We start from the raw sequence: 26,157 nt of genomic DNA, 5'->3' as shown, positions 1-26,157 counted from the left end.
ATGCCGGGTCCACATTCATCCCCGGGAGTCATACTCAGCGTTGCCAGGGAGATTTACACCCCTGGGAGTCGGGTCCCACATCGGGAGGAGGGCAGCGAGTTCACCTGTCGAGATGGCTCAGTTAGAGAGAGAGAGGGCCACATCTGAGCAACAAAGAGGTACTCAGGGGGAGACTCTTAGGCACCATTACATACAACTTTAGACTCTCCTTTGTGGTAATGAGCCTCATAAGGGCAAGTCCCATGCTTGAGGGCTCAGCACATCAAACCGCCAGTCCCAATGTTTGTGACAACATCAACACCAGTCCAGGTGAGGATGTCCAACACATCCGCACCTTCCCCCAGATCCTTGGGGCTGGGGAGGGGGAGGCTGTAAATATATTTTTTATTGTCTGCTCAAATTACTCTAGGATGTGTCACTATTTCACTCCAGCCTATACTAACCTACCGTATCTCACTTCCTATTCAAAGTTCCATGCAATTGTGGTGTCTGAACAAATCGACTGTAGAGTTGTACGGTTTAGAAAATTTAGATCCTGTACCAAATAGATATCTATTCCCTTGGTCTCATACGAAAGTTGAAGTTTTAAAACACAATCAGTTTCAAACCTTTATCCTTTAGCCTGGCTTGCCCTGGTCTTAACCAGACCTGCTTCATTCATATCACTAATTGAAGTTTGGGCTCTTTTTCAGCTTTTTTTTTTTTTTTTTTTTTGACAGTGGCTGCATGAACTAATACTGACATTCATATCTGCCGAGCTCTAGCTCTGAGTTTCAGGTGTCTCAGAAATATGCATTGTTCCAGAGACCAATCAGGTTATACGCTAGGGGATCAGCATTACCAAAGGGTCTTTTAAAAAATGGTCTTTTTTTTTTTCTTTTTTTAAGGCTTGTAGGTTTTACTGTTTCATGATTGGTAACAGAGCCATCTCGAGGGGACCCCCAGAGAATCTGTTCTGACTTTAGAAGCACTTCCTGTGGACGGGGGGGCCCTGCCTTGTCACACCTGGGCTTGCTGATCCAAGTCTGCTGGACAGTGGAGAGAGAGGCCAGGATGGAGGCCCCGGAATGAGTACGTCCTCTCATGGGGAGCAGTGATCTTCGGCTTCATGGTGCTGGGGGCCAGGGCTGTGACCTCCTTCCACATCCTGTTGGCAGCAGGGTACCTGGTGGTGTACCTGGAGAGGAGCATGTGGGTCCTCAAGATGCCTTATTCTTGGCTTCTAAGTCCTTATGGATGTTGATGTCACACTTCGTGATGGAATTGTAGGAAGTCTCAAGAATTCTGGCAGACTTCATGCCAGTGAAGGAAGTCTGAAAGAAGTCTTGGGGCAGCAGAGGTGCTCAGTGCCAGGGGTGATGATCTGCCCATCTGGCAGCAACTAGCTCTTCTCCAGGGAGGAGGGTGAGGCCGCTGTGGCCATCTCATTTTCAGAAGTTCTCCTTGATGTCTCCCATGATTTCTCTCTTGGCTCTGGTCACAGAGGAATAGGCTCTCTCTGTGAAGATCTTCATGAGGTGGCCTGTGAGGTCATGGCCAGCCAGGCCAAGGTGTGTGAAGGCCTGGGATAGTGCATAGCCCTCACTGATGGAGACACTGTGGGTGGTGCCATCCCCTGAATCCAGGATGATGCCCATGGTGTGGCCAGAGGCAAAGAGGGAGAGCACAGCTTGAATGGCGACACACATGGCAGGGACATTGCAGGTTTCAAATATGATCTGGGTCATCTTATCCCTGTGGGCCTTGGGATTTAGGGGGGCCTCGTGGAGCAGGGTGGGGTGCTCCTCAGGTGCCTGCAGCTCACTGTACTGGAGTGGTGCCAGATCTTCTCCATGTCATCCCAGTTGGTATGATGTTGGGATCAATGGGGTGTTTGAAAGTGAGGATCCCTCATTTGCTTTGAGCCTCATGTCCTATGTAGCTGTCTTTCTGGTCCATTCCCATCATTATATCCTGGTGGCCAAGGTGGCCCATGATGAAGGGGAAGACAGAGGGGGAAGTCATCTCCAGCGGAACCGGCCTTGCACTGGCCAGAGCCATTGTCTCACATGAGTGCAGAAGTCTTCTCTTCACACATGGAGAGTATGGCCGTGTGAGCTGGGGGCTGGAGCACCCCAAGATCATGGACGTCATGCTGCCTGATGGTTTCCCCAGGCTTGGCATGGAGAATGTCACTGCTTGTTGCAGTTTCTCCAGTGCCCACTCATACTGGTCCCAGGAAGTTCTCAAAAAATGTATTGTTTTTTAAGAGCTGGTTTTTAAGCATTTTCCAGCAAATCGCTTCTGGGAAGGAAACATTTCATAGCACCCTATTATCAATGAATTACACTGCCTTCTGTCCTGTTAGTGGTAAGAGCGAAATTTGACTTTTGGAGTCCAAGGGTGGGGTGAAAAGAAAATGTGCGTGCTAGAGGTGGGACGAGGGAAGGAGAGTGATCTTGTGTATAAATATGGTTGGATGCAGGGGGAAGGGGTGTGTAGGAGAGAAACAAGTGAATGGAATGCATTATAACAAGCACAAAGGCAAGAATGAAAAAAGTCACTATGAGGAGAGGGCACACATTTATTTGCCTTTCTTCTTTTTAATTTCTCACAGCTCCTGACACAATTTTTTTGGAGATTTTTTTGTTTGTATTTTTAACATGCAGTTCAATAGTTTTTCAATTGAAAGATTGGGTCAGGTAATCATGGGGAAAAAAAGTCATTGTGATGTGGAGAGTTGGTGAAAACCACATAGAGTCATGGGGATTTTATAGAGTAGTAAGGAACTTTCTAGGCTTTTGAAAGTGGGACCAACATGTAAATATTTCTGGGGAAGAGCTGTTTTCATTGATATATCTAAGATGGATTGCAGTGGAGCAACTCTATTGGTTAACAGACTGGAGGCAATGCTGTTAAAGTAAACAAGGAATTTGTCATAACTTGGTGACTAACTGTCTTGAGGAAGTTTGAAAAGGAGGTAGAGAAGAGTCTAAGTAGACTCGAAAATTTTGAAAATGTAGAACCAAAGAAGAAGAAGTAGGTTGGGATGAAATTCAAAAATGACTTTTTGGGGGGAAGTAAAAAAAGATGATGAGTTCAGTTTTCCAAATATTGGATTTCAAATGTCTGTGAGATATGGATGACAGGATGCCTCATCATCGTCAATGAAAGCACAGTCAACTCTGGCTAACTCTGCTGGGAGTGTGTGGGAGGGGCCTCACCTGTCAGGCCATGGGAGCATTTTGATTTCATGCCACTTGACTTCAATAGTGGTGGGGTTTCTATTTCTTTTACATTTTCTTAAAAGTAAAAACAGTCATATGCCCACTTAGAGACTCACTTTAACCGCTTTATTGGTGCATCACTGAGGAGACAGGGTTTTGGAGTTCCTTTGACCCATCATTGAAATAAAACTTTCAAACACCATCCATCAAAAAATACAGTCACATGAAGATTGAAAAAAAAACTCCGAGTCAATGATGTTGAAAATTAATAAAATTAAAAAGAAATCAATTCAACCTATTAGTCAAAATAAATTTGGGGGAAAAAAAAAAGGAAACCCCAGTGTCTATACTGGCAAGCAGATGTTCAGAACTTTTTCATTTGGGCTCAAAATACAAAGTTGCATCTTGTGGGAAGTTGGAACAATGAACAGGCATGGCTGCCACCTAAGGCAGTGATATCCTCAGCTGACACGAGGAGTTTATTAAGCCTTCCCCTGTAAACCCGCAGACCAAGTGTCTCACGCACTTAACCCTGCCAAGTTCCCACTTTAGAATTCCCTAAAGAGGGCAAGTTTCTAAACATTTAGCTGCCAGCAGCAGTGGCAGCTGATCCCGACCAACAGAGCGTCTACTGTTTACCTCATTCCCATGTCCTCAGCGGGCTCCAAGCTGCGTTATTTTTAAAAGCAGCCCAATTATAATCAATGTAGCAGCATGCGGAATCTCACACAGCTACACAAATACACTCTACCTTTTCCCTGGACTTCTGCGGAATCCCCCACCACCCTTAGGAGGTTAAAGCTCAGCATTATGCCTCCGAGGGCAAAGAAGTGATTTTAAGAGGTTTGCTGTTTGGAAAGCATCTATCTTTGATTTCAGCCTTTTCTTCCCACAATCCCTCGCTTCTTTCTTAGCAGCATCAATTCTCCATTCTCTCCCTGTGTATTCAGAGGCTGAATATTTTAAATAGGAGGGAAAAACAGAAGGAACTCTGAAAATCTCAGAGCCAGTATCTCTTCTTAGCTCTTCTGTGATAGGGAAGTTATAAGAAATGATAGATGATGTCAAAAAAGTACTTTTCCAATATTCTGCACATGCCCTATATGCATGTTTAAATTAAGGAATAATTTACTTATAGTAAAATGCACAAATCTTATGTATATAAGTGAATTTTTAAATAGGTAAAAGTCCATGGAATCCCCACTCAGATCACTACCAGACCACATACAACTCTTTTGAGATACTAAGTGATGTATTTTTATAATAGCTGTTAACATCAGTTTATCTACTGAAAAACATGTATTCATATTACTAAAATTTTTTTACCCACACATATATTTTATTTCCAACTCCTTATATGTGTAAATCCAAACTCTGTGTCAAACTGTCTTTGAATTCAGTTAAAGGAAGTGTGACAGAGGATCTACAATCAGTTATTATAGAGCAAGCATGGTTTTGTGTACTTACCCGTTTCCTTTCACAATGAAAAGATATGATCAGAATCATCAAATCCTACTTGGAAGGGATTTTTTTTTTTTTAATTAGAGAAGTAGGTTTGTAGAGAAATCATGCAGAGAGAACAGAGTTTCCATATAGCCCCCCCACACACAGTTTTCCTTATTATTAATACACTTTGCATTAGTGTGGTACTTTTGTTACAATTGATGAAACAATACTATTACAATTATTCTATTAATTATAGTCCATTGTTTACATTAGGGTTCGCTCTTTGTGTTGAACAGTTCCATGGTTTTTTTTTTAAATTTTATTCTGGTAACATATATTCCCATTTTAATCACTTTCACGTATACAATACTTGATTAAGTGGTGTTAATTACATTCACCATGTTGTGCTACCATTACCACCATTCATTACCAACCTTTTCCATCACCCCAAACAGAAACTCTATACCAATTAACCATCAACTCCCCATACTTTACCTCCCTCTCAGCCTCTGGTAACCTGTAGTCTAGTCTCTGTACGGATTTGCATGTTCTAATTATTTCATATAAGTAGGATCATACAATATTTGTCCTTTTGTCTCTGACTTATTTCACTCAACATGATGTCTTCAAGTTTCATCCATGTTGTAGCATCTATCAGAATTTCATTACTTTTTACAGCCAAGTAATATTCCACTGTATGTATATACCACACATTGTTTATCCCTTCATCTGTTGATGGACACTTGGATTGTTTCCATCTTTTGGCAATTGTGAATAATGCCACTGTGAGCATTGGTGTGCTAATATCTTTTCGAGCCCTAGCTTTTAATTCTTGTGGGTGTATACATAAAAGTGGGATTTCCGGGTCATATGGTAATTCTACACTCAACTTTCCGAGGAACTGCCAAACTGTTTTCCACAGTGGCTGCAACATTTTATATTCTCACCAACAATGAATGCATGTTCTTATTTCTCAACATCCTCCCCCAAACTTACGTTTTTAAAAAAAATAGTAGCCATTCTAGTGGGTGTGAAATCACACACATTTTTAATGTTCCCTTAAAAAGTGATTTTTGAGCTGAGCTATGAAGATTGAGGAGGAGTTTCTAAAGAGATTTGTGATCCTATTTGCCATTTTGTGTCCAAAATTAAATTGGGTGAAGTGAGGTATATTAGTTAAGGTATTGTTTTGGACACTGTAACAGAAAGCCCCAAACCATAGTGGTGGTAAAGAAGATAGAAATTTCTCTCTCAAATGAGTAATATCTGTTTTAATTAGTCAGGCTTGGTTTCAGTGGTGATATAAAAACCCAAATGACAGTAGCTTTCAGCCTTTGCTACTCAAGGTGTGTGTTATATTTCAGGAGCATTACTATCATCTGGGAGCTTTATAGAACTGTGTAATCTCAATCCCCAAACCAGACTTTCTGGAAAGAATCTACATTTTGATGAGGTTCCCAGGTGATTCCTCAAAATTTAAATTCACTGGTTTAAAAAATTTAAATGCACTGGTTTAAAAAATGGGTGTTTATTTCATGCTCATATTTAAAACTGTAAGTAATCTATCAAGGAATGGTATAGTGCTTCCTGAAGTCAGTGAGTCAGATTTTTAAAAAATTCTTGCTCCATTGGGTGTGTCTTTCATTCGCAAGATCATCTCATTGTCCAAGATGGCTTCTTTAGTTCCATACGTTGCATCCATATTCCATTTAAGGACATTTCCCAGAAATTGCCTTCCACTTATACCGACATCCTATTAGTTAGAAATCTGGCATATGGCCATACCTAGGGGGTGCCAAGAAATACAATGTTTATTCCAGGAAGCCAGAATAAAGTTTTTTAAATTAATAATTATAGATCTAGGGCATCTATTACTAAAGAAGGTGAGTATGGAAATTGGAGGACAATTAACAGAACCTGTGACCATGTTATAAAACTTTTCAGATATCTTCTCATTTGGTAAAACTCACCAATCTTATGATCCATTCCTTCAGAAGGCCTCTGGGTGACTGGAATAGCAGATCTATAAAGTCAGTCATGGAATAATATTAATGACAGTAGTGTGCTGTACCCTTTAAGCTGAGGTCTCCAGGACTTTTCAAAATCCATGGAGGTAATCCTTTGGGGCAAGGACTCATTTGGTATTTCCCAAAACTCTCTGCATAGGTGGTTGCCTATTCCAATAAATATATAAGACTCTTCTTTGGCCATAGTAATTCATTTCTTTATGCAAAGTGGTGCATTCATGTCTTTTCCCCTGTGATATATTTTTCTCCAGGGCTGAGTTTTTATGAAAACTTTCTTCCTTCAATTTAGTTTGGAAGACTTTGTTACCGATTATTCAGAAAAATCTGGAATCTCGTTAGTTTGAAACTTCAAGATGGAAATGGAGTTTACTGTAGAGATTGCTTCTTTCCATGCATATAGTAGCTACCAAATAAATGTGCTGAATGAGTAAGTAAATTCTCTTCAAGCTTGTCCGATGATTATACTGCTTTATATGCCTTTTGATGATTGTGATGGTTAGTCTTATGTGTGACCTTGGTTAGGCTATCGTACCCAGTGATTTAATCAAACATCTATCCACCTTTAGATGTTTAGGTGGTTAACATCTACGATGAGTTGACTGAAGCGGAGATGACCTTCGATTATGTGATGGGCCTTTTCTAGTCCAGGCTGTAAGAGCAAAAACCGAGGTGCCCCAGAGAAGGAATTTTGCCTCAAGACTGCAGCACACACCTCTGCCTGAATTTCCAGCCTGCTGGCCTCCCCTACAGATTTCAGATTTGCCAACCCCCCAACCCCCCCAAATTGTGTGAGCCAATTACTTGAAATAAATCTATGAACACACACACACACACACACACACACACACACACACACACAAGCATGCACACACACACCACATCCTATTGGTTCTGTTTCTCTGGAGAGCCCTGACTAATACAGTGATCATTAGGAAATTGAAATCTTTTATAATCTTACAGATTTAGGCTTCATGTGGGAACAACTGAGGTTCTTTGGCTGACTGAAATTTTGGGTTTGGGACAGGGATAATGGCAAGGTTGAAGGACCTTATTGGCAGCACATGATGTGTTGTGGTTGAGATGAGGGGAAAGGTGGAAAGAATAAGGGTGGGAGTTTAGGACAAAAGCTATATTAGGGACATAAACCATGATGACATTGGTATTAAATGGGACAGAGCTAATTAAAACATAATCTCCGCCTATGACAAATATAAAGACACTAACCCAATAGAGAATTATATAAATGTTAAATAACTATCCGAGAGAGTTAAAAATGGAAAAAAATAAATATTCATATTACTAATGTTGAGTGGTGAATATGCTACTTTGTTTTGGGCAACTGTATTAGTTTCCCCAGGCAGTTGTAACAAATTACCATAAATAATGAAAATTTGTTCTCTCCCAGTTCTGGAGTCCAGGGGTCTGAAATCAAGCTGTTGGCCATGCTGTGCTCCCTTCAGAGGTCTGTTTCTTGACTCTTCCAGCTTCTGGTGGCTGTTGGTGCTCCTTGACTTGTGGCCACATCTCTGCAAACCCTGCCTCCGTGGTCACGTTGCCTTCCTCTCTGTGTCTCTTATAAGGACACTGCCTTTGGGTGGAGGCCCCATCCAGATAATCCAGAAAGATATGATCTCAAGATCCTTAACTTAATCATATCTGCAAAGGCTCTTTTCCAAAATAAGGTCAGGTTCACAAATTTTGGGCATTAGGCAGTGGCCGTATCTTTTGTGAGCCACAATTCAGTCTACTCCAGCGACATAGGACACTGTTGTTGCTTGATAAGGTCTCCTTGGGTCCCTTTCCTGGCTCTGTGTTCCCACCCCCGTGTGCTTTGCTGCAGACCTGCTCCACCTGAGGACTTCAGAGTCTGCTCCATGGCACTGGAGCTACCTCCCTGGGAGGAAAGAAGGGACTCTTTGGGAATTTTGTTTTGTAAAACTCCTCAACTCCCCCAAATCACACCCCCCACCCCCAAGGTGGGACATACTCTGAGGTACCATTTATGTTTCACAACTTCAAATTAGACTGAGTTTGAGGTTTCACATGAAATCATATCCATTTTGACTTTTCCCCTTTCTTTCTCTAATCTGACCATTTTATTCTGGGGGCAGCTCCTTAATAAATCATTTGTACCAAAATCCTTGGCTCACAGTCTCTTTCTGGGAGAATCCAAGGCAAGACAGACAGTGAAATGGACACCACCACCTCACTTCAATTTGTCAAGAGGGTACAGGGGCTGCTTTCCAGAGATGACAATGAATGGTGAGCAGGATGCAGCATGGAGACCAGTTTCCTTTGGCTTTGCTATTCAATATCTGAAATCAACTTCCAGAAGGCCAAGTCTACATGGGCCACTTGCTTCCAGAACAATTAAATCCAATTAGGTATCTGATCAGTAATAGAGACTTCAAACCTCAAACAACGTTTTGGAGATGGAGAATCTGATGTTCCAAAAAGTGGGAAATTATGTGCGTTCATCAAGTGTGCTATTGGAACTGCTTGACTGAAAATCAATTTGTTATTTTAGCTGGTTAGCTTGTTACAAAAAAAAAAAAGTAAATAGAAATAAGGAAGTAAAAAAAAGTTCAGTAGCTTTGAGGTAGAACTGAAAACTTGATGAGCATTTTTCATGTTTGTGGCGAAAAAACAATGTAAAGATTTGTGTTTGTAAAAATGTCCCCTCAACTTCGGTAGCACTGTGATCATTGTGACTTCTTAAATTAGGAAATACTAGTGCCTTCATTCTATACAAATATTTCAGAGACAACTGGACTAATAATCAAGGGATATAATGAAGTGTGGTGGTGAGTAGCTTGCAATGAATTCCTGGGGAAAGGTGGGGGAAGAGTCGGGAATCTTGTTTTGTTTTTCTCTCAGGAGTTTTGGCTTACACAAGGAGAACATATGTTTGGAGGTACAATAGGTGTTACATTTTTCATGGCAGTTTAGTCACCCAGCAGACAGCAGAGGCGTAATAGAAAGTACAGACATTACAGACAGCGATTCACTTTCTCAAGAGCATGTGGACTCGGTTACATTGCTGTTGATGAGTGATGATGGAATAACACATCTGAGAAATACAATGTGAGGAAAACTAATCTCACTCTGTTGAGACATCTGGCATTTTAATGCACCTTGGATTGTATTGTAGCTAACTGCTTCAAATGAGCCTATGTTCATTTTTTCTAACAGTTTTCAAAATATTGATATTAAAGAGGGAATGTATATGGATTTAGGAAACTCTGGGTTTGCTTCAGTTGGCATATATAGTCTTTTATTATACTTTGTATATTGGTGACATTTTGTTCCAGAGTGATTTTGCTGCTTCTGATTTTTCTAAAAGGAAAACACTTTTATAATTTTGATGACTGCTATTTCTCTCCTATTACACGTAGTTGTCCATCATCTGTGTTGTCCAGCATCTAGTTCCATTAGCACACTGATCCTTACTTTCTAAATCTTAGTTCTGTTGTAGGGGAAAAAAAAACTAACAAATATAATACAGCATTGTTTTGAAAAACCTTCTATCTACAGAAGAGACCTTAATAGGTTAATGAAAATGTTAAAAATTTAAATCCAGAAATAATTTGTTGGATAATTCAAATTTTTTTGAATTATCCAACAAATTATTTTTGTGGATTTTTTTAATCAGTTGGGATTTTTAGAAGCAAGCAACAGAAGCTGACTCTGGTTAATCATCCAAGGCAATATCAGGTGTTTACAAAATCATCAGATCTTGGCTGAGGAATAAGGAGAGAAATGCAGAAACAATTTCATCACAATATTTCCTTGTGTCCTTACCTCAAGAGTCAAAGTTTTAGTGGTGAGTCTCTGATAGGTCAGGTTTAATTCACATGCCAACCTCCCTCCAAGCTGAGACAGGGGGAAGAAGGAACTATCTAGCCCATTTGGTTTCTATGGTAAGAAATGGTCCTATCACATCAATAAATAATCAAGGAAAAGTGGTGCCCCAATAAATCAGGCTGCTAGTAAATGGGGATTGGGTGCTGAACAGTGTCAAATGGCAAAGGTACATTCCAGACACCTAGAGATGATTTAATTAAGAGATCTCAGGAAAATGTATAATGTATGTGTGTATGTGTGTGTGTGTGTTTTTCAATAATGGCCATTATTATTTGAATTGATGCCTTGGCACTTTCACACCAAGTCACCATCTGTACCAATGGCAGGCATTTGTGAGATGATGGATGATTACATGAGTGTTAGTCTATCCTTTAAGAGAAGCTGGTTGGTCCACATGTGTTTTCAATTCATGACCTGGTTTGCAAACTATTACCATGGTCCTTTTGGAAAAGTATCCAGAACCTTCTTATAATGATCTGTGATGAAATCGCACACACACATGATGTTCTGGTTTGCTAATGCTGCCATTTTGAAAGACACCAGAAATGGATTGGCTTTGATAAAGAGGGTTTATTTGGTTACACAGTTACAGTCTTAAGGCCATAAAGTATCGAAGGTGAGGCATCAACAATAGGGTACATTCACTGGAAAAAGGCCATTGGCATCTGGAAAACCTCTGTTAGCTGGAAGGCATGTGGCTGGCATCTGCATGCTCCCAGGTTGTGTTTCAAAATGGTGTTCTCTAAAATGTCTCTGTGTCAGCTTCTCAGGGCAAACTCTGGTCTAGTACCTCCAAAGTATCAGCAAAACTCTGCTTTCAATGGCCATCTTCAAAGTGTCTCTGTAAGTTGCAGCTCTCAGTTCCTTCTATTTGTCAGCTGTTTTATATGGCTCTGGTGATTTAATTAAGACACACCCTGAATGGGTGGGGTAACACCTACAAGGAAATTATCCAATCAAAGTTCTTGCCCACAGTTGACTGAGTCACATCTCCATGGAAACACTAAATCAATGGGTTCCAACCTAATCAGCACTAATATGTCTGCCCCTACAAGATTGCATTAAAGAACATGGCTTTCTCTGGGGGACATAATATGTCCAAACTGGCACACATGATCATTTAAGACTTTGTGATAGTAAATGTGGAATTTCATAAAAAACTCTGAGAGATGTGGCTCATTGTTGACTACCTCTCCAAGGGGTTCAGCCTTGTGATACAATATTTTTATCTATTTATCTATCTATCTATCTATCTATCTATCTATATCTATCTATCTATCTATCTATCTATCTATCTATCTATCTGTCTATCTATCTATCTCAATCATCTATCTGCATACCTATCTACCTACCTACCTATGTTCTAGTTCTAGATAATGGCAAAAACCAAGATAAGAACACATTTTATTGGTTCATACTTATCATCTTAAAATGTACTCTCAGAAATGAGTGTGCTCCCGCACCAATCAAACATGAAAGGGGGCATGTTGCATTCATATTACATTAATGCACAGTGGTAAAATATTTCACACTGCCATAGTTTCTTAATATTGACTAGAGGCCCAAAATATCATCTATGCCTTTACAGTAATAACACCAAATGTTAATGGATTAAACTCCCCAATTAAAGGACACAAATTGGCAGAATGGACAAAAAGCATGATCCAAATATGTTGTTTACAAGAGACTCATCTTAGACTCAAGGACATAAATAGGTTGAAAGTGAAAGGATGGAAAAAGATATTCCATGCAAATAGTAACCAGAAAAGAGCTGAGGTATATAAACTAACATCAGACAAAATGCCTTAAATCAAAAGCTGTTATAAGAGACAAAGAAGGGCACTATATATTAATAAAAGGAACAATCCACCAAGAAGAAATAACAATCATAAATATTTATGCCCCCAGCCAGGGTGCTCTAAAATACATCAGACAAAAACTGGTGAAACTGAAAGGAGAAATAGATGTCTCTACAATAATAATTGGAGACTTCAGTATACCACTCTTATCAATACATAGCTCATTTAGAGAAAGGATCATCAAGGAATCAGAGAACTTGAATAATATGACAAATGAACTAAACTGAAGAGACTCACAATCAGTGAGTCAAAGAATAAATTGCAAGGGAAATTAGTAAATATCTTGAGATGAATGAAAATGAGAATACAACATATCAAGATTTATGGGATGCACCAATGGCAGTGCTGAGAGGGAAATATATAGCCTGAAATATTTACATTAAAAAAGCAGAAAGAGTTAAAATGAAAGACCCAACTGCACACCCAGAGGAACTAGAAAAAGAAAAGCAAACTAATCTTAAAGAATTCAGAAGGAAATAACTAATGAAAATTAGACCAGAAATAAATGAAATTGAGAGTCATCAAACAATAGAGAGAATTAACAAAACCAAAAGTTGGCTCTTTGAAACAGTGAATAAAATTGACAAACCCTTAGCTAGACTGACAAAGAAGTAGAGGGAGAAGATGGAAATAAATAAAATCAGAAACGAGAGGGGGAACACTACTACTGACCACACAGATATAAAAATGAGAGGATACAATGAACAACTGTATGACAATAAATTAGACAACCTAGATGAAATGGACAAATTTCTAGAAACACGCAAACAACCTATACTGACTCTAGAAGAAATAGAAGATCTCAACAGACCAATTACAAGTAAAGAGATTGAATTAGTCATCAAAAATCCCCCAAAAAGAAAAGCCCAGGACCAGATGGTTTCACAGGTGAATTTCACCAATCATTCTCAGAAGAATTAATTCTAATCCTGCTCAAACTGTTGCAGGATAGTACCTCTACTGAGGAATCTGAAATGAAATTCTGCCTCCTTTTCCTTCTATACAGGGATCAGACAGCTGTGGAGCCTTGTGGCTCTCATATACCACCTGAAGCCTTCTGTTCTGATAGTGAGGAAGCAGTTATTCCTTCAAATATTGAAGCTTACTTAACAGAACTTTTGCCCCCCAAATTCTCAAGTACAATTTCCAAATGATAGAAAGTGGAAAGGCCTTACTATAATAACTAGGACAGATGATTCATATACTTTGAGTCCTGTATTAGAAGACTGCAGGAGAAGCTAAACAGACCCAAGAAGGAAAGGAGGAAGTGAGAGGTGTGATGTAATGACTAGACTGAAATAGAAAATCTATACTAATAAGTTAGTTATAAGTAATAGTAATTCCTCTTTTAATTTTTAGTTTTAATATAAGTAAAAGGTGTGTTATATTGCTCTTACAGGAGTCATGACTCAATTAGTAAAAATCTCTCTAATAAAGTATCACACACATTCAAGGTTAAGTTCAAATCTCTAATAATGTTGTGAATACTCTTCTTTGATTCTAATAAAGGTTGAGTTTAGACTCAACAGCTTATTAAGCATAAAAATAGAGTGTGACTCAGATGATTGAGGTTGAAGACTTGGACAAAAAAATCCCCTGATTGAAGATAGATTCAAAAATAAAAATAGAGTGCGACTCAAATGATTAAGGTTAGACTGTGTATACTCAGTGACTTAGACTAGAAGGAACTCTCTTACATCCAGCTGCAACTGGAAGACTGTAGTTCCCAGGCTTGGTAATGTATCCATTTATTATTACTTTGTAAACCTGTTCCTTCTACCTTAAATGCTTCTTTAGTAAATATATGTAACAATTCAATTCTTGTCTTGAGTGCTCTTTACTTTTAAACTATTGTATGTCTTATACTTATATTTGAGTGGAAGGTTGCTTGAAGCCCAAACTGACTGAATCACAATCTGATAAGTCTTAGTCCTTTTCTAACTGTGATTACAGGTTTAAAGTGTAAAGAGATGAACCTGTGACAAAACTCTTCACAAAAATTGAAGAGGAAGGAAAACTACCTTGCTTATTCTATGAAGCCAACATCATCTTAATACCAAAGCCAGATAAGGAGACTACAAGAAAAAATTACAGACCAATTTCTCTTATGAATATAGATGCATCTCCCCAACCCCCCCCCCCAAAAAAAAGACATTTGCAAATCAAATCTGACAGCACATTAAAAGAATTATTCATCATAACCAAGTGGGTTTTATCCCAGGCATGCAAGTGTGGTTCAACATAAGAAAATCAATTAATGTAAGATAGCACATTAACAATACCAAGGAAAAAAAATCACATGATCATCTCAGCTGATACAGAAAAGGCATTTGACAAAATCCAGCATACTTTCTTGACAAAAACACTTGGAAGAATAGGAATAGTAGGAAACTTCCTCAACATGATAAAGGGCATATCATGAAAAACCCACAGCTAACATCATACTCAATAGTGAAAAACTGAAAATTTTCCCTTTAAGATCTGGAACAAAACAAGGACACCCACTGTTGTTCAACATTGAGCTAGAAGTTCTAACTAGAGCAGTTAGGCAAGAAAAAGAATTAAAGGGCATCCAAATAAGAAAAGAAGTAAAGTTTTCACTATTTGCAGGTGACATGCTCTTATATAGATAGAAAGTTCAGAAAAATCTACAACAAAGCTAATAAAGCTAATAAACAAATTCAGCAAAGTGGTGACATATAAGATCAACACGCAAAATTCAGTCGTCTTTCTATAAACTAGTAATGAGCAATCTGAGGAAGAAATCAAGAAAAAATTCCATTTATGATAGTAACTAAAAGAATCATGTATCTAGGAATAAATTCAACCAAGGGTGTAAAGGTCTTGTACACAGAAAACTACAAAACATTGCTAAAAGAAATCAAAGATGACCTAAATAAATGGAAGGGCATTCTGTGTTCTTGGATTGGAAAGCTAAATATTGTTAGGACGTCAATTCTACCCAAAATGATTTATAGATTCAACACAATCCCAATCAAAATTCCAACAGCCTACTTTGTGGAACTAAAAAAGCCAGTCATCAAATTTATTTGGAAGGCTAAGGGGCCTCAAATAGGCAAAAAATCTTGAAAAAGAAGATAGAAGTTGGAGGACTCACACTTCCTGACTTTGAAGCTTATTACAAAGCTACAGTGGTCAAAACAGCATGACATGGGCTTGAGGATAGATAAACTGACCAATGGAATTGAACTGAGAATTCAGAAATAGATTCACATCTCTGAACATTGATTTTTGACAAGGCTGCCAAGTTCACTCAATGGGGAAAGAATAGTCTCTTTCACAAATGGTACAGAGAGAACTGGATATCCATAAGCAAAAGAATGAAAGAGGATCCCTGTCTCACACCTTATATAAAAATTAACTCAAAATGGATCAAAGACCTAAATATAAGAACTAGGACTATAAAACTCCTAGAAGAAAATGAAGGGGATCATCTATAGTATCTTTTGTTAGGCAATGGTTTTGTAGACTTTACACCCAAAGCACAAACAGTGAAAGAGAAAATAGATAAACGGGACCACCTCAAAATTAAAAACTTTTGTACATCAAAGGACTTTGTCACAAAAGTCAAAAGACTACTTACCCAATGGGAAAAACATTTGTAAACCACATATCTGATACAGATTTAATATCCAGAATATAAAAAGAATCCTACAAGTTAGCAATAAAAAGACAAACAATCAACAAGATTTGCAATCAATCAAGAAGATCATCAACACTGACAAAATCTTAGCTAGACTGACAAAGTTAAAAAGAGAAAAGACCCAAATAAACAAAATTAGAAATGATAGGGGGGCATTATTATGGATCCCAAAGAAATTTTAAAAAAAATCATAAGAAGATACTATGAACAACAACATGCCAACAAACTAGACAATTTAGAGGAAATGGATAATTTCCTGGAAACACATGAACAGCCTAGACTGACCCAAGAAGAAGTAGTAGACCTCAATAAACCAATGACAAGTAAAGAGATCCAATCAGTCATCAAAAAGCTTCCAACAAATAGTCCAGGGCTAGATGGCTTCACAGGGGAATTTTACTAAACTTTCCAAAAAGAACTGACATAATTCCTGCTCAAACTCTTTCAAAAAACTGAAGAAAAAGGAATGCTACCTAACTCATTTTATGATGCTAACATTACTCTAATACCAAAACCAGATAAAGATACTACAAGAAAGGAAAACTACAAGCCAATCTCCGTAATGAATATAGATGCAAAAATTCTCAACAAAATACTTGCAAATTGAAAGCAAACATACATTAAAAGAATCACACACCATGACCAAGTGGAGTTCATTCAAGGCATGCAAGGGTGGTTTAACATAAGAAAATCAATCAATGCAATACAACACATTACAAACTGAAAAGGAAAAATCAAATCGAATGATCATCTCAATAAATGCTGAGAAAGTATTTGACAAAATTCAGCATCCTATTTTGATAAAATCACTTCAAAAGGTAGGCATTGAAGGAAACATCCTCAACATGATAAAGGGTATATGTGAAAAACCTACAGCCAGCATAGTACTCAACAGTGAGAGACTAAAAGCCTTCCCCCTAAGATTGGGAATGAGACAAGGATGCCTGCTGTCACCACTATTATTCAACATTTTGCTAGAACTTCTAGCCAGAGCAATCTGTCAAGACAAAGAAATAAAAGGCATCCAAATTGGAAAGGAAGAAATACAACTGTCGTTATTTGAAGATATGATTGTATATTTGGAAAACCCTGAGAAATTGATAATAAAGCTACTTAGGTTAATAAACAAATTCACCAAAGTGGCGGGATACAAGATAAATGTGCAAAAGTCAGTAATGTTCCTATACACTAGAAATTACCTAACTGAAGAGATACTCAAGAAAAAAAATTCCATTCACAATAGCAACTAAGAAAATCAAGTACTTAGGAATAAACTTAACCAAAGATGTAAAAGACCTCTACAGAGAAAATTACAAAACTTTACTAAAAGCAATACAAGGGGACCGAAATAGGGGAAAGATATTCCATGTTCATGGAGAGGAAGTCTAAACAACATTAAGATGTCACTTCTACCCAAACTGATCTACAGATTCAATGCAATTCCAATCAAAATTCCAACAACCTACTTTGCAGACTTGGAAAAGCTAGTTATCAAATTTATTTGGAAGGGGGAAGGGGCCTCAAATTGCCAAAAACATTCTAAAAAAGAAGAATGAAGTAGGAGGACTTACACTTCCTGGCTTTAAAGCCTACTATAAAGCCACAGTAGTCAAAACAGCATGGTACTGGCACAAAGATAGACATACTAATCAATGGAATCAAATCAAGAGCTTGGGAATAGACCCCCAGATCTATGGTAGACTGATTTTTGGTAAAGCCCTCAAATCTACTGACCTGGCACAGAATAGTCTCTTCACCAAATGGGGCCAGGAGAACTGGATATCTGTATCCAAAGAGGACCCCTACCTTTCACTCCATACAAAAGTTAACTCAACGTGGATCAAAGACCTCAATATAAAAGACTGTACCATAAAACTCCTAGAAGATAATGTCGGGAAACATCTTCAAGACCTGGTATTAGGAGATAGCTTCTTAGATGTTATACCCAAAGCACAAGCAATGAAAGAAAAAAATAGATAAATGGGAACTCCTCAAAATTAAAACCTTCTTTATCTCAAAGAACTTTGTCAAAAAGATGAAGAGGCAGCCAACTCAATGGGAGAAAATGTTTGGAAACCATATATCTGATAAGAGATTGATACCCAGCATATATAAAGAAATCCTACAACTCCACAACAATAGTACAAACAGCCCAATTATAAAATGGGTAAAAAGTATGAAAAGACAGTTTTCCAAAGAGGAAATACAAATGGCTAAAAAACACATGAAAAATTGTTCTTCTTCAGTAGCTATCAGGGAAACACAAATCAAAACCACAATGAGATATCATTTCACACCAATAAGAATGGCTGCCATTAAACAAACAGGAAACTATAAATGCTGGAGAGGATGTGGAGAAATTGGAACTCATTCATTGCTGGTGAGAATGTATAATGGTACAACTGCTGTGGAAGATAGTATGGCAGTTCCTCAGAAAATTAGATATTGAGATACCAGCAAGTCCACTTGTCAGGATATACCCAGAAGATCTGAAAGCAGTGACACAAAGACATTTGCACACTGATGTCCATGGCAGCAATGTTCACAATTGCTAAGAGATGGAAACAATCCAAGTGTCCTTCAACTGATGAGTGGATAAACAAAATATGGTATATACATACGATGGAATACTATGCATCAGTAAGAAGGAACCAGGTCCTGAAACATGACAACATGGATGAACCCTGAAGACATAATGCTGTGTCAAATAAGTCAGAGACAAAAGGAGAGACATTGTATGTTGTTACTACTACGAACTCTCTGGACAATGTAATATCAGTGTCCTATAAGGTAGAATTAGAGATAGACAGAAGGTAGTGAAGAGAGAATGATAACCTGATATGTACAGACATGTTAATGAAGGTGAACTTAAAGGTATGGGAATGGACAGGGGTGAAAATGGTTTGTTAATGGTATTATCACTGCCACATTGAAGGCAAACAATGTAAAGTGGTTGTTTGAAGGCACGTATCCCACAGATTAGCACTACAAATATAAATGTTTGTATGATAAACTTCTAAGGTATGACACTGGTATAAAGAGTTAACAACAGAGTGGTATAAGGGAAAAACTACCCATTGCGTATTATAGACTATATTTAATAGGAATACCTTACCAGTACTACACTAACACTAGGGAAGAATAACTAGGGGCTGAGAAGAGTTTTGGGGTATTTTGTGTTATGATAATTATTTAAAATTGAGGGTGATGATGATTCTACAGCTAAATGAAGATAATGTGAGACAATGATTGTTTATCTTGGACAGAATATATGTTATGTGAAATTAGGAACCCCCTACTTAATAAGTCATGCCTTTGATCTTGAGGCTTGCTCTTGTGAAACTTATGGCTTTAAAAGGTAAGCTAAGCCTACCTAAATTATGCCTAAGAGGCACCTCCAGAGAACCTCTTTTGTTACTCAGATGCAGCCTTTCTCTTTCTAAGCCCAACTCTGCAAATAAATTCATTAACCTTCCACTTATGTAGGACATGACTCCCAGCGGGGTGAATCTCCCTGGCAATGTGGGACACAACTCCCAGGAATGAGCCTGACCCAGGTATTGAGGGATTGAGAATGCCTTCTTGACCAAAAGGGAGAAAAGAAAGGTAACAAAATAAGGTTGCAGTGGCTAAGAGATTTCAAATAGAGTCAAGAGGCTATCCTGGAGGTTACTCTTATGCAAGCCCCAGATAGATATTCCAAATAGCCACAGTATGTCAAGCCCTACCCAACAGTAGTCCCGAAATACCCAAGTCCCTGTCTGAGGCTCTATAAAGGTTCCACTCACTAAGTTTATTTTTCAGAAACTTAAATCCTCCAGAGGGTTCCTATGCCAGATAAGTTCCAAAACTCATAGCAACAGCCTCTTCAAGAACACCAACCTGATGCAGCCCCTTTCCCCATAATGCTGATACCCCATTTCAACATGAACAAGTTAGAGTGGTCACTTCCTGGACAGCCCTGAAGATAGAGAAAATGATTAAATGAGAGGAAAGGGTAGAAACAGACAAGATAGGATTTACCAAAGGATTATGAATACTGAATCTTTATAAAAAATTTTTTTTAGATGGTAGAGTATTAGAATAGCTAGAAGGAAATAGCTGAAATGGTGGAACTGTAACCCATAACATTGTTTTAAATTTGCTCTATAGCTACTTGTTAAATTGTACTTTGAAAGTTAACACCATTCTGTATATATTTTATATTTCACAATAAGGAAATACCTGAAATTGTGGAACTGTAACCTATAACATTATTTGAAATTTGCCCTCTAATTACTTGTTAAACCATACTCTGAAAGTTATTACTGTTTGGTATACATCTTATATTTCACAATAATAAGTGTGTGTGTGTGTGTGTGTGTGTGTGTGTGTGTATGTGTGTATATATAAAGGAAATACTACAAACAATTCTATAAACACAAGCTTGACAATTTAGATGAAATGGATAAATTCTTTTAAAGATACAACCTACCAAAACTCATAAAGAAAAATTGATAACCTGAATAATCTTTTATCTAGTACATAAAGTCATAGTTAAAATTCCTCCAACAAAGAAAATTCCAGTATCAGATAGTTTCATGGTTCTAGTCTTCCAACTATTTATGGAAGATATAATAATACCATTTCTACACAATCTCAGCCAGACAATAGATTAAGAGGAAGCAATCGCCAACTCATTTTATAAAGCCAACATTCTCTAATGTCAAAATCTGACAAAGATATTTTGAGAAAAGAAAACTATAGATAAATATCTTTCATGAACATAGACACGAAAGTCCTCAATAAATGTTAGAAAATTGATTCCATGACAAATATATAAAAAAAATAAAACATCACAATCGAGTGGGGTTTCAAGATCAAGTAATATCAAACCATATTAACAGACTGTGGAAGAAAAAAAACTATGATCCTCTTGATTCATGCAGAAAGAACATTAGAAAATTGCATAACCATTCATAATAAAAACTCTAAAATAATAAAACAAAATTACAAGTGTTAGAAAGGCTGTGGAGAAATAGGAACACTCATTCATTGCTGGTATGAATGTAAAATGGTGCAACTTTTGCGGAAGAGAATTTGGCAGTTCCTCAGGAAGCTATGTATAGAATTACCATACGACCTGACAATCCCACCAGTAGATATATACCCAGAAGAATTAAAAGTAGGGACACTAACAGGCATTTGCATTTTGAAGCTCATAGTGGCATTATTCACAGTTGTCGAAAGATAGACACAACCAAAGTGTCCATCAACCGATGAATGGATAAACAAAATGTGGCATATACGTTCAGTGGAACAGTATTTCACCTTAAAAAGGAATGATGTCCTGATGCATGTGACAATGTGGGTGATCTTTGAGGACATTATATTGAGTGAAATAAGCCAGACACAAAAGGACAAATACTGTATGATCTCACTGATATGAACTAATTATAAAAACAAAGCCATAGAGTTAGAATCTTGAATATAGGTTACTAGGGAATGGATTGGGGAAAGAGAGTGGGGAATTGATGCTTAATTTTACAGAATTTCTATTTAGGTTGATTGTAAAGTTTTGGAAATGGATGGTGGTGATGGTAGCACATTATAGTGAGTATAATTAACAGCACTGAATTATATATATGCATGTGGTTAAAATAGGAAATTTTAGGTATATGTTACTAGATATATATTCTAGTATATATGTTACTAGAATAAAAATTAAAAGATAAAACATAGGGCTGCATAACACAGTGAACCCCATTGTAGATGATAGGCTATGGTTAATAGTAAAAGTATAAGTATGTCCTTACATGAATTGCAACAAATGTATTACACTAACACAAGTGTTAATAATAGGGTGGTAAACAGGAAAAACACATCTAATGTAAACTATGGACTACAGTTAATAGTACAATTTTAATATTCTTTCATCAATTGCAACCGAGGTACCATACTAATGCAAAGTGTCAATAATAGGGGGTATAAGGAAATGCTGTATTTTTTACATGATTTTTCTGTAAACCTACTACTTCTCTAATTAAAAAAACAAAAACAAAAACAAAAACAAAAACATACACATGAAAGACCCCAGGACTTAAATATGATCATTTTACTCCATGCCATGCTCAAGACCAGAAAGTTTTCCACTGTCAGAAATGTCCTCTGGTGCCTGGGGAATTTTGCATTCACAGATTAGCAGATAATGTGTCACTTTGACTTTCTTAGAGTTTACTTGGTTTTGTCATAATTCTAATGTTGTTTTAATGTACTTTTCTAAATTGAATTAAATGTTCACTTGTCTGGGTACGAAAGTTTTGTTTTATTTTAAAAAATAATACATCTAGTCAACATAGGGAAGTTTTTGGCCCTTTTCTCATACGATTGCCTCATTTCAAAGGAAGGATTGCTTCTGCCATCTCTACCAACAGGAGGGACTGCCAGAGAGGTAGCCCACTCTCCATCTGCTATTTTTAGCTGTATAGGTTGTGCACGCTTCAACTCCAGGGGACAAAATTCACATACGGTCTGAGTGAATGTTGTCCCTTGGGTTCTGGTAATTGTTTTTTGAGTTGTCAGTTGTTGAGTAGTTGCTGAATACAAGGCATTGAGTCACGTTTACTAGTTGGAGGGGTTATTATACATAAAAGCAAGATTCCAGGATCTAGCCTTCTTTTAATTCCTGTGCCCATGAAGAGTAGGCTCTCTTCTACTTCCTGTTCTTTGCAGTAAACACATGACACCCTGCCTTTTATCAAACCTGGAATCTGCTTGTCCCACATTCTGCTTGCAATTAGGAGACAGAGGCAGTTGTAGCATCTGTGTCTATACAGCTGATTTGGGAAATGGACTCAGAATCCAGTCTGCATTCTCACTCCACACTTTTTCTCCTCCTTTCCTTCTCCCTTTCCTCTGTCTTTCCTCTGCCATATTTTCCATGCCCTTTGTTCATCCTTTTGTACGAGAATGTGGATCCTAAGACTGGGATTCAGGGTGTGCCTTTGGCTACCAAGTTATGGTACCCTAGATCCCAACTGTGGTAACAGAATAATGGGCACCCAAGTATGTCCATGTACAAATCCCTGGGACCTGTGAATATGTTATATTATATGGTGAAGGGGAATTAAGTTTTCAAATCAGCTAACCTTGAGAGGACATTATCGTGGATTATCTGGGTGGTTCAACGTAACCACAAAAGTTCCGGGAAAAGGGAGGAAGATGTAGAAGAGGGACGCCCAGAGAAATGGCAGTGTGAGAAGGAGTTGGCCTGACATTGCTAGCTTTGAAGATCTAAGGGGGCTGTGTGTCAGGGAATGTGGGTGACCTCTAGAAGCTCATAAATGCAAGCCTAGAGCCTGCAGAAGGAACACAGCCAAGTTGACACCGAGATTTTAGCCCACTGAGACCTACTTCAATTTCAGACCTCCAGAAGTGTAAGATAATAAATTTGTATTGTCTTAGGCACTAAGATTGTGGTAATTTACTACATCAGCAATCAGAAATGATTGCTGCACATGTGGACATGTGCAGATAAAGGATGCTTTGAGGAAGCTGCCATCATCTTCTCAGGAGGCAATGATATGGCTACCATTTGTTCATTCAACAAACACTCATTGGATTTTTTAACATAGGTCCTTCACTAATTATTTAACATAGCTCTTATAATCCCCACTCCATGATGTAGGTAATAGGAACCTCATTTTCAGATAAAGAAATTGAGGATGTGAAAAACACCTTGTTTGAGGTAACTCAGCTGTTAGTGGAATGGTCACTACTCAAGTTCAGATCTGTCTGATTTCTAAAGCTTGGTTTTCCATTGTCATGATAAACTACTTTCTGCATCACCTTTTAAAGTTATTATCCAGAAACACCCAAAGATCAAGGTCTGAATGGGAACCAAACACATTCAGACCCCATAAGTGAGCCCCAGCCTCCTTCCCTTTTGCACAACTGGGGTTTGCCCTTCAGCAGTGCTTTTAAATAGACTGCTCCTTTATCAGATCTGCAGCCTCACAACTGCCTTGGAAGGTGGCTTGCCAGTGAACTGGGGTTAAGACTGAAAACACTGGGATCCGTTCTTGAACAGTACACTGACAAATGATCTATGAGGAGCTAAATTCTCCAGAAGTGCTAGGGACAGCAACTCAGGGAAGCCAAGAGTTCAATTCTCTTTGGAACACTGTAAAATACCTTTATTTGAACAAAACTCATGCTTTAAATTGGAAAAAATGAAATCTTGACAAGCCATTCAGGTAAACACCATGAAATCAAAAGTGGTTACACACCAGCATGAGCAGTAAAAGACACGGTAAGAAGCAAGAGCTATTTCCAGGGAAATCTTTGGATTTTGCCTCCACTTAAATTATCATTTCAAATGAAAGGAACTTAAAAATATCCCTGAATATGAGAAAAATATTTTCAAAGAAGATTGCTTTCATTTTAAAGAAAGCGAAGTGTCGGCATCAATGTTTGTTATTGCATCATATTAGGATATTAGGATGTTAAACCACTCCCTTGGTTTAATTAAATTGGCATTAATATCTTGAAAATAATTTTTCCCTAATTATAAATATAAAACATATTAATTATAGAAAAGTCATTCACCATCTCATTATTCAGAGAGAACCAATGATAACAATTGTGTATCTTTCAATTGAGTATCTTTCAAATAAAGTTAGTAGTATAGTATATAGGTTTAACCTGCTTTCCCACTTAGTATTGCATGAACACTTTATCATGAAATACTTGGATAAAACATGAAATTGTACTCAATATTAAGACATGCATCTAATTCATTTATCTAGTGTATCTGAATATGTATTTTGGCCTTATTGAGCACTTCCTATGTGCCCGAAAGAATTATTATATAATTTCTGTCTGTGATTTGCTTTCTTCTTAGGGTAAGAATTTCTCCAAAAGTTATGGGGTTTTGAAAATACAAGTGGTCTCCTTTTGTGAGATAATTTCATAAAATAGGGTTTATATATCTCATTGTAGAAAACTAAGTAGCTTCTTAAATGTATTCACATATCCTGGGAACAACAATGGCATGAAAATTTTTTTAGAGAAGTTTCTTCTGGTAATAGCAATATTCACCATTTATTAAACTAATGATAGAGCTGGATTAGATTAGATTTTAGTTCTAATACTTTGTGATTTTAAATATTTGATCAGTGTGGAATTTCTTCTGTTGCATTTTCTTACATGAGACAAATAATGTGCCGGTTTGAATGTATTGTGTCCCCCAACCGCCATTATCTTTGATGTAGTCTTGTGGGGCAGAAGGCTTGGTGCTGAGGGGATTTGCTTGAAATGTGCCCCACCCAGCTGTGGGTGGTGACTCTGATGGGATGTTCCCATGGAGGCGTGGCCCTACCCATTCAGGGTGGGCCTTGATCAGTGGAGCCACATAAATGAGCTGACTCAAAGAGAAGGAACTCAGTGCAGCTGTGAGTGACATTTTGAAGAGGAGCAAGCTTGCTAGAGAGGAACGTCCTGGGGGAAGGCCATTTTGAGGCCAGAACTTTGGAGCAGATGCCAGCCATGTGCCTTCCCAGCTAACAGAGGTTTTCCGGATGCCATTGGCCATCCTCCAGTGAAGGTACCCGATTACTGATGGGTTACCTTGGACACTTTATGGCCTTAAGACTGTAACTGTATAGCCAAAGAAACCCCCTTTTTATAAAAGCCAATCCATCGCTGGTGTTTTGCATTCTGCAGCATTAGCAAACTAGAACAGATTTTGGTACCAGAGAAGTGGGGTGCTTTTGCTGCTGAGTCTGCAAATACCAAACATGTTGGAACGGCTTTTCAAATGGATAAGGGGAAGATTCTGGAAGAATTGTGAGGAGCTTGATAGCAAAGGCCTAAACTGCTTTGAAGAGACTGTTTATGGAAATATGGACTCTAAAGATACTTCTAATGAGGACTTGAGCAGAAATGATGAATGTGTTGTTGCAAACTGGAAGAAAGGTGATCCTTGTTTTAAAGTGGCAGAGAATTTGGCAAAATTGAGTGCTGGTGTCAGATGGAAGGAAGAATTTGAAAGTGACAACCTGGAATACTTAGCTGAGGAGATCTCCAGACTACGTGTGGAGGATGTACCTTGG

General features: G+C 38.0%; 1 pseudogene; it reads right to left on the bottom strand.

Annotated features, from left to right (window-relative positions):
- Nucleotides 1–961: 961 nt before the first annotated feature.
- LOC119533835 lies at nucleotides 962–2,077 on the bottom strand (annotated as a pseudogene).
- Between the last annotated feature and the right edge of the window lie 24,080 nt (nucleotides 2,078–26,157).

Source organism: Choloepus didactylus, chromosome 5 (genome assembly GCF_015220235.1).
Source record: "Choloepus didactylus isolate mChoDid1 chromosome 5, mChoDid1.pri, whole genome shotgun sequence".
NCBI lineage: Eukaryota > Metazoa > Chordata > Mammalia > Pilosa > Megalonychidae > Choloepus > Choloepus didactylus.
This window is presented reverse-complemented; position numbering and strand designations above follow the sequence as displayed.